This window comes from Chrysochloris asiatica, unplaced genomic scaffold, assembly GCF_000296735.1.
Source record: "Chrysochloris asiatica unplaced genomic scaffold, ChrAsi1.0 scaffold00103, whole genome shotgun sequence".
Lineage (NCBI taxonomy): Eukaryota > Metazoa > Chordata > Mammalia > Afrosoricida > Chrysochloridae > Chrysochloris > Chrysochloris asiatica.
Genome location: NW_006408621.1, coordinates 6,896,065 through 6,905,963, shown reverse-complemented (window position 1 = coordinate 6,905,963; position 9,899 = coordinate 6,896,065). Strand labels below are relative to the sequence as shown.

General features: G+C 38.8%; 1 pseudogene; it reads right to left on the bottom strand.

The window, feature by feature from the left end:
- Nucleotides 1-1,461: 1,461 nt before the first annotated feature.
- The window catches only part of LOC102827426, a 47,101-nt pseudogene continuing 38,663 nt past the window's right edge, over nt 1,462-9,899 (bottom strand).

Below are 9,899 nucleotides of genomic sequence, written 5' to 3'. Positions count from 1 at the left end.
CCAGCTTCACTTTTGGATGTGGATTGAGGGATATAATTACTGATGTCAGATAGATATTGGCTGAACACAGAGAATATTAATGCTTTATTTGGTGTTTGCCTGTGTTTTATTGGCTATGCAAAGACTTTTGATTGTGTGGATTGTGATAAACTATGGACAACATTGTGAAGAATGAGTATTCCAAAACACTTCAATTATACTCATGAAATACCTGTACATAGATGAAGAAAGAGTGGTTTGAACAAGGGAACACTGAATGGTTTAAAATTAGGAAAGGTGTGCATCAGGGTTATATTCTTTCATCACACTTATTCAATCTGTATGCTGAGCAAATAATTTGAGAATCTGGATTATATGAAGAAAAACGTGGCACCAACATTGGAGGAAGATTCATTAACAATCTGTGATGTTAGCAAGCAACAACCTTGCTTGCTAAGAGCAAAGAGTACTTAAAATATTTACTGATGAAGATCAAAGGCCACTTCAATGTAAAGAAAACAAAAATCCTCACCACTGGATCAATAAACAACATTTTTGTCAAAGGAGAAAAGATTGAAGTTGTCAAGGACTTCATTCTTGGATCAACTATCAACACTCAAGGAAGCAGCAGTCAAGAAATCAAACGACGTACTGCATTAGGCAAATCTGCTGCACAAGACCTTTTTAAAGTGTTGAAGAGCAAAGATGTCAGCTTGAGGACTAAGGTGCACCTGACCCAAGCCATGGTATTTTCAATAACCTCATATGCATGCGAAACCTGGACAGTGTATAAGGAAGGCATAGAAGAATTGATGCATTTGAGTTATGGTGTTGGAGGAGAATACTGAAAGTGCCATGGGCTGCCAAAAGAACCAATTGATCCATTTTGGAAGAAGTGCAGCCAGAGTGCTCCTTGGAGGCCAAGCTGGCCAAACTTCGTCTCTCATACTTCAGACATATTGTTTGGAGGGACCAGTCACTGGAGAAGGATATCATGTTTGGTAGGGTGGAGAGTCAGAGAAAAAGAGGAAGACCCCCAACGAGATGGATTGGCCATGTGACAACATGGATGAACTCAAGCGTGGCAACAGTAGTGAGGTTGTCCCAGGATCGGGCAGTTTTTCGTTCTGCTCTGCTTAAGGTCGCTATGAGTTGGTACCGACTCGTCGGCATCTAGCAACAACAACAGCAACACAAAAGTATTCATGAAATATGCATATTCTCTGAAAATTTTGAAAACATCCCTGCTACCAATATATTTCTAAATACAAAATTGACTGTCATATTTGTTACTTCCGTGTAGTGAGAGAACTTCATTTTCAAAACAGATAAAATTAAGTCTTTATGTGTGAATGGTATGAATGAAAGGCTTTTTGTTTTGTTTTTGTTTTTAATTTCTTAGTCATTTGGGATCCTTAAGCATGCAAAGCCTCAGAGAGGAGGGTCCATGAAGGAACCAGGGTTGTCTTATGGCATATCCAGTTATGCCAGAGTTGGGAATGCCTTTGGATCATCTACATCAGGAGCAGAAGCACTTGACTTGTCAGTTCTGCTGCCATGATTGGGATGCCCACCACACCCACGGCCACCTCTTCCTCCCATGCCACCAGGTCCTGGGCAGCCACAGTCTCCAAAATTAATCTCCAGCTGAGACGTTATATTATTTGCTAATTTCTGGAAATGATGGTCCATAACCGAATCTTCAGCATCAATCTCTTCACTCTGACTTATGAAGAACAAATTGCTTCTTCCACTGTCTATCAGTACCTTCATTTGGTTTTTGGATATTAAATTCTACTTTGCCCAGTCTTTATTTTGATTAGCCTTCCACTCATCCAATGTTATCTCTTTTGGACCCTCTTCCTTTACCTCTTCAACTTCATTCTCCTTATTTTCAATGTCGGCCACTGGATGTTCCTCACCTTCAAGCGTTTCCTCAGTCACGTTTGATTGATCCAAGTCAGTTAACTCATCGTCGACAGTTTCCCAGTTGTGTGATAAGCTACCTCCAAGTTTGTCTTCGTGTTTCAGCCCAGATCTATCAGTTCCACGATGGCTATAAAATTCACATTTGCCACGGGAATCACATCCATCTCCTCGTCTACGGCCTCCTTGACCTCTTCTAAGATCATCACGGCCTCGAATAGGCCGGTCAATAATTGATCTATCAACTGCAAACTCTCCACCTTCACCCTTTTCTTCAAGCGTTTTTTCAAATCGCTGTTCCCAAGGTCGCCACCTTTCTGGTTGTCTATCCATTATTTTCCCTTCACCCTGAAGTTGTTGATCAGGTCTTCTTCCAACACGTTTAATTTCTTCTTTCTTAAGCGTCACAGCAGCTGCATCTCCTCTTTCTTGTCAGCCATGCCACCACTGGGGGGTAGTGGGTTCTTAGGATCTTTCTGGGACTCTTTATGCAGCTGTTTGCTTGCCACGTTGGAGTTGGTCTAGGCTGTGGCCTGAGCTGTCCCCAGCGCCGCACCCACCGGCTTCTTTTTTCTTGTTCTCTGCTGCCTTTAACACCTCTAAAGGATCTGATTCGTCGTCAAATAACTGGTTGAAACGGTTGGTGACCACGCAGCCGAAGTCTTCCTGTAAGTGCCCAGGAATGATGGTGGCTCAGCTGCGCGTTCCCTCAGGGATTGCAGCGGGCAGCGATGAGCCAAGAGCGCCTGCTTCAGCTCTTGCCACAAGATCACTCTGTATCTATTTTTATTTAATGATTTCTGCTCTTAATATTTTCTTTCCCGTCTACATTTCTTTTTCAAACTTTTTGTTGTGAGTTAAGTGAAGGTTTACAGATCATCAGGTTTACATTCAGCATATCATACACTTTGTTTCACCTCTATAATTGCAATCCCATCCATGTAACAACAGTTTTCCCACTTTGTGGACTATGTTTGGCTAATTGATCATGCGCCCTCAGGCCCAGAAACTCATTGCCTTAAGATGTTTGATAGTATCTAAGAGATCTTCATCATTTTGTTCCCTGTATGCTTGCTATGAGTCAGAACTAACTCAATGGCACTTAATAACAATATGCTCTACCACACTCATATGTGCTCTTGCAGCAAAGGGAAATGTGCATGCACAAATATTCTCTCTCAAGTCCTTATGTATTTGTGGAAAGATACCTACTCTTCTTCGTATACATATTCAGCCTGTGTATCTGTCTGCAGAACACTGCTGTTACAGGGTTGCATATATATAGCAGCCTTTACTTCTATTCCCTTTAAGCCTTGCAAAGCTACCTGTCTTCATCATTTTTCTGCTAGCCTTCCTATATTGCCATCCTTTTCACCCTAGTTAACATCTCTGCCTTCTAAACTGTGAAATAGTCTCCCTTCCTTCATAGAACGTAACCTGGTAACCATCATAGAATGTTTCTTTCAACATGACAACCTTTTCTTGAGTTTTTACAAAACGATCTCATACAGTATTGACTGACTAATTCTACTCAACATAATATCCTCCACTTTCATCCATGTTATGAAGTGTTTTACAGATTCATAGTTATTCTTAAACACTGCATAGTATACCATTGTGCGTATGTACCAAAGTTTGTCCATCCTTCCATTGATGGGCTATCTCCATCTATTTGCTATTGTGAATACTGCTATGATGAACTTGTTGTTGTTGTTAGGTGCCATCAAGTTGTTACGAACTCATAGTGACCCTATGCACAACAGAATGAAACACCGTCCAGTCCTGGACCAAACTCACAATTAATGCTACATTTGAGCCAATTCATGCTGCCACTTTGCCAATCCATCTCATGGGGGTCTTCTTCTTTTTCTCTGACCCTCCACCTTACCAAACATGATATCCTTCTCCAATGATTGGTCCCTCCTGACAATATGTCCAAAGTATGAGAGACAAAGTTTGGCCATCCTGACCTCCAAGGAACACTCTGACTGCATGTCTTCCAACACAGATCTGTTTGTTCTTTTGGAAGCCCATGGAATTCTCAATATTCTCCTCTAACACCATAACTGAAAGCATCAATTATTCTATGGTCTTCCTTTTTCACTGTCCAGCTTTCACATGTATATGAGATTATTGAAAATACTGTGGCTTCTGTCAGGTACACCTTAGCCCTCAGTTGGTTTTGACTCTTAGCAACCCTATGTAGGGTTGCTGAGGAGCAGCTGGTGGATTTGAACCTCTGATCTTGTGGTTCTCAGTCTAGTGCTGATACTACAGTCCCACACCAGCAGCCCATATGCATACATACATATGTTTTGTTGCTGTTGTTAAGTGCTGTTGAGTTGGTTCTGACTCATAGCAACATTGTATAAGGTTTCTGAGGAGCAACTGGTGTGATGTATAAAGAGAGAGAATTTTATAACAATGGTTCACATGGTTATAGAGGCTGGCAAGTCTCAAGTCCATTGGTCAGACATCAGACTGAAGGCTTCTCCTTACTCAAGTAACTTCAGGCTCTGATGAACTCGGTTGGCACATTAGATAGCAGATGGCTGGCTCTTAGACTGCAGAGACTAATGGATCCCAAGACTGGCAGGCAATTCAAGAAATGGCTCACCTGGTTGTTGTTGTTGCTGTTGCTGTTAAGTGCCGTCAAGTCAGTTCCAACTCATAGCAACCCTGTATAGGGTTTCTGAAGAGTGACTGGTGAGTTTGAACCACCGGCTTTGTGGTTCAAATTAACCTTGGCTGGCAAATTCCAAGTCCCTTGATCAAACATCAAAATAGAGGCTTCTCCTGACTCACGTATATGCCGGGGCTAATGAATCCAAGATTGGTACATCAGGTGGCAAGTTGCTGGCTCACAGGTTGCAGAGACTAATGGATCCCAAGATTTGCAGGCAATTTGGCAGGCCACTGGCTAAAGTCCAGAGAACTAGAGGTCAGATGATGACAAGCCAGAAAAACTAAAGTCCAGAGAACTAGAGGTCAGATGATGACAATTGAGAAAAAAAGGCAGGGAGCTGTTCTGCAATGTCTGTATATGAGGGGGCCTCAAAAGGTTCATGGAAAAATTGAATTAAAATATGATACTTTTTTTACATGAATTTTTGAATCCTGTATTACACTGAGGGAACAAAAACATCAGTGATTTGAGTCCACAAGGTGCTCCACAGGAAAAAGTTGAGACTTTCTGCTCCCACAGAGATAAACAGCGTTGGAAAACATATACAGGATCATTGTGAGTCAGAACCAACTTGACGGCACTTAACTATATCCTCGAGAAAACTCCCTTTCAAAGAGTTGGTTACTCATAGCAGATCTCATGATGGATATGATTATATTATGTGAGATCTCATCATGGAGATGGTAGTATTATATTAGATCACAAAAGACAGAATGACAACATTATTAACATTAACTGCCAAACTATATCTATCAGAAGTGCCAATCCACTGAGATTAATGACCCAGAGAAGTTGACACACCACCTTAGCCATCACAGTGAACATTATTTTCAATTGTACCAATGTTCCAGTTTGCTCTGGTAGAAGAAAGATGAGGCAGTCTGCGTCTGTAAAGATTTACAACCTTGGGGACGTATGCAGCAGATGTACTCTGTCTTAAGGGTTGCCATCAGTTAGAATCAATTTGATACCATTGGGTTGGGTTTGGTTCGATTTGCTAGTTCTGATTTTACTTGTTTCCAATATTCTGACCTTCTGTTAAAGTCATAGTTAGTTCATCTATTGAGTGGTGCTGTAGAATAAGTACTGGACTGCAAACCACAAGGTCGGTTATTCAGAACTACCAGCTACTCCTAGGAAACTCTGTACAGGATGGCTGTGTGTAGTAATTAACACGATGGCACTTTCCAATACCAACACTGAATACTTATTTCCAGTATGTAATTTTTAAATTTTAGAACGCTTATTGGTTCTTTAAAAAATAAATTCCTGTTATCTCTTATAATTTTCTATCGCTTTACCCATTTGGGTTAATGTTTCTGCATTAATTAAACATATTAATTATGGTTATTTTAAAGCTATCTTCTGCTAACTTCAATTACATGGTTATTCTGTTTATATTTACTTGTTTTTTCTTACTATGGTCTATGGTCCATATTAATTTTAAATTGAATGCTGAACTCTTCTTGTAAAGAAAATTAGTAGACTCCAACTGATATTATCATTCATCAGGAAAGATTCCCTGTTTTCTTTAATGGGCTAATTTGGTGTGAAGTTGAGTTGAAAATTTAGTAACATTCAGTTCACCGTTTGTTGCCCCTTTTCATTCGTATCTAATTTTGTCACTGCTGCTCAGTACAACCACTAGAGTATAACTTGGTTTCTCTGAACCTCAGGATTGGACCTCTGATTGAGGTCAAGTCTTGTTCTCAGCCTCTATCTACATCTACGGAAATTTCCCCCATGGAACAAATACTGAAGACCATCAATGACAATTTGCCACTCCTCCCAAATCTTTTAACTTTTGTCATTGTGCTTCAGTGTTAAGGATGCAATTGTGTTCCCCCAACAGTTATCTTGAAATTCTACATCCTGTCCTGTGAATGTGACCCTGATTGGAAATTGGGTTTTTCTTTAGTTATGGTAACAAGCTCATACAAGATTATGTTGTTGTTGTTGTTAAGTGCTATCAAGTCAATTCCAACCCATAGCAACCCTGTATAGGGTTTTCAAGGAGCAGCTGGTGAGCTTGAACCACCAACCTTGCAGTTCAAATGACTTTGCAGTCTGACACATTAGCCCACAGCACCACACAAGAACTACAGTATGGTGATCCCTAAATCTATTATTTCTGGATATTGTCTTAAAAAAGAAAAACCAGACATGCGAAGATATACATACACAGGTAAAAGATACCATGTGAGGGTCAATTTACAAACCAAGAAAAGTCAAGAAACATTTGACATTGCTATTGCTGATAGATACGAAGAATGATCTTCTCTTAGAATAGACAGAGCATAGCCCTGCTGACACCCTGAATTCAGACATCTAGCATTCCAAAGTATAAAATAACAAATAGCTGCACTTGAAAGCCACCCATTTATAGTGCTTATGTTATGGCAGCATTAGCCAACAGATGCACTCAAGTTCCCCACTAACCCTCACCCTAAAAGGATTTTCATTTCAAGCATCATGATATTATTGAAATTCATGCTCTGTGTATCACTGATTTCCTACTTAGCTCTTTATTTTTCAATTTGTGCAGTTTGGGAATCTACAAAAGCCTAGAAATTATCTTAAGGGGATATCATTAGTGTGTTAGAGATCCTTCAAATATTCATTTTTTTCACTTCAATTCCATATACCAGCCAAAAACCATGTTGCCTACAATTGGCAAAAACCTTAAGAAAAAAATTCAGATACTTGTTTCACCTCTGAAATACTCTCCTATTACTGAAATTTTAGTCTTATCTGACAGCCTAGCCTTTGCATCTTTCTGATATCTATAAATATATGAACTATGTAACATAGCTAACTGTTACTCTTTTATTTTATAAGATGAATTATAGTTCTTTACAGCCTAAGTGCTAGCCTGCTGATGAATGTCTCATCTTATCAGACCTAATGATGTTTCTTCTGAAAAATGTGTTCCTTCCAGTTTTCATTATAACTGTGGCCCTCAGGGAGGATGGTAAATATTGATAGATAAATTTATCACCACTTTACTGATAACTAAAATCAATACCTAAGTTTTCTTTGCACATACATCTTTTTGTTAGCTCATTGTTGTAAAAAATGTCTTTTCAAAATAAAAAATCATTATGAAACAAAAATATTTATGATATAAATCATATTATATGTTTTATTGCATATCATAAATGACAAAACCATCATGCTAAGAGTTTTCACACTAATTTATAGACTCTGTATGACATGACTGGTCCATTTTTTCCACATAAATTTTATAAATATTGAACACTATATTAACCATGCTGACTGGCAACCTGATGGCTTCTTATATCTTGTAGTCTGTGTCTTTATAAATGTAGAGGAATCTAACTGATTTCTTGCAACTTACCTTGCAACTACAAAATCTTTCAATGAGTTCTAATACTTTTCTTGCTGAATATTTGCTCCTTGAAAACCACATATGTGGTTGCTGTGAGTCGGAATTGACTTGACAGGACTTAAATATAACAACAATGGGCAAAATATAGAATGATATATGGAACATCAAAGGAAGAGTCACTGTACCAAAAAGAAATGGTTGGTTTTCAACCATTTCAAGAAAATAGCATATGTAGCTGTAAAAGTGACTGCTACAAAATAGTAGGCAGAGAAAACCTTTTATTTCCACATCAACAAATAGACATAATGGAATGTGCCAACCTGGAGTCAGGAAACCAAAAATAGTGAATATTCTCAGCATTTGTTAAGTTTAAAGAACTGAAGAACAAATTCAAGTCTTGGGTTGCAATATTGAAGGATTCTATGAGTTTTTGCCATTGAATGATGCAGGAAGCATCAAAAGAAATTAGCAGAGAGGTAGATACATAGTCACTGTACTAAAAATAATTGGTTGGTGTTCAATCATTTCAAGATTCCATGATCAGGATCTCATGATCAAGTCCAAGTTGCACTGAAGGCATCAATGAAAAACAAGACTACAGGAATTGACAGCATGCACATTGGAATGTTTCAACAAGCTGATGCAGCACTGGAGGCACTCACTTGTCTATGCCAAGAAATTTGAAGGACAACTACCTGGCCAAACAATTGAAAAGGACCCATATCTGTGCCCATGCCAAAGAAATATGGCCCAATGGATTGAGAAAACCATGGAATAATATCATAAGCAAGTAAAATTTTGCTGATGATAGTTAAAGAATGGTTGAAGCAGTAAATCACCAAGGAACTACCAAAGTTCAAGATAGATTCAGAAGAGGATGTAGAACCAGGGATATAATTGATGAGGTCACATGGATCTTGTCTGAACATAGAGAATACCAGAAAGATGTTTATTTGTGCATTATTGACTATGAAAAGATTTTCAATTGTGTGGATTATGACAAATTACAAATAACACTGTGAGTAGTGGGTATACCAGAACACTCAGTTGTGCTCATGAGGAACCTGCACATACTCTCATGGAAGCAACAGTCAAGAAATCAACCAGTGTATTGCATTAGAAAAATCTGTTGCACAAGTTCTCTTTAAAATGTTGAAGAGCAAAGTTACCGGTTTAAAGACTAAGGTGCACCTGATCCAAGTCATATTTTGAATAACCTCATATGCATGTGAAAGTTGTACAATGAATAAGGAAGACCATTTGAGTTATGGTGTTGGGGAAGGATTATGAAAGTATCATGGACTGTCAAAAGAACAAACAAATCTGTATTGGAAGATGTACAACTAGAATGCTCCTTAGAAGCCAGGATGACCAGTCTTTGACTCTCAAACTTAGGATGTGTTGTTTGGAGGGATCAGTCCCTGGAGGAGGACATTATCCTTGGTAAAGTGGAAGGTCAGTGAAAAAGAGATGGAATGGCACAATGGTAGTTATAATGGGCTCAAGTGTAACAATAATTGTGAGGATGATCCAGGACCAGACAGTGTTTTGTTCTCTTGTACGCAGGGTAGCTGTGAGTCAGAGCCAACTTGATGCACTCATCAACAACAAGGGTTGGAACTGATTCAATTAACAATAACAGTAATGGCTGATGATCTCAAACATTTCTTCATGTTTGTTGGTTGCCTGGATATCTTCTTTGGTGAAATGTCTGTTAACTTCTTTGCCCAATTTTTAAATGGATTGTTTGTTTTTTTCTTGTAGACATAGAGATTTCTATAAATTTTAGAAATTGTCCCTTGTCTGATATGTCATTGAAAAAAAAAATTCCCAATCTGTGGGCACTCTTTTGGCAAAATCTTTTGATGTGTATTGTTGTTGTTGTTGTTGTTATGTGCCATCGAGTCGGTTCCGACCCATAGCGACCCTGTATAGGGTTTCCGAGGGTGTAAATCTTTA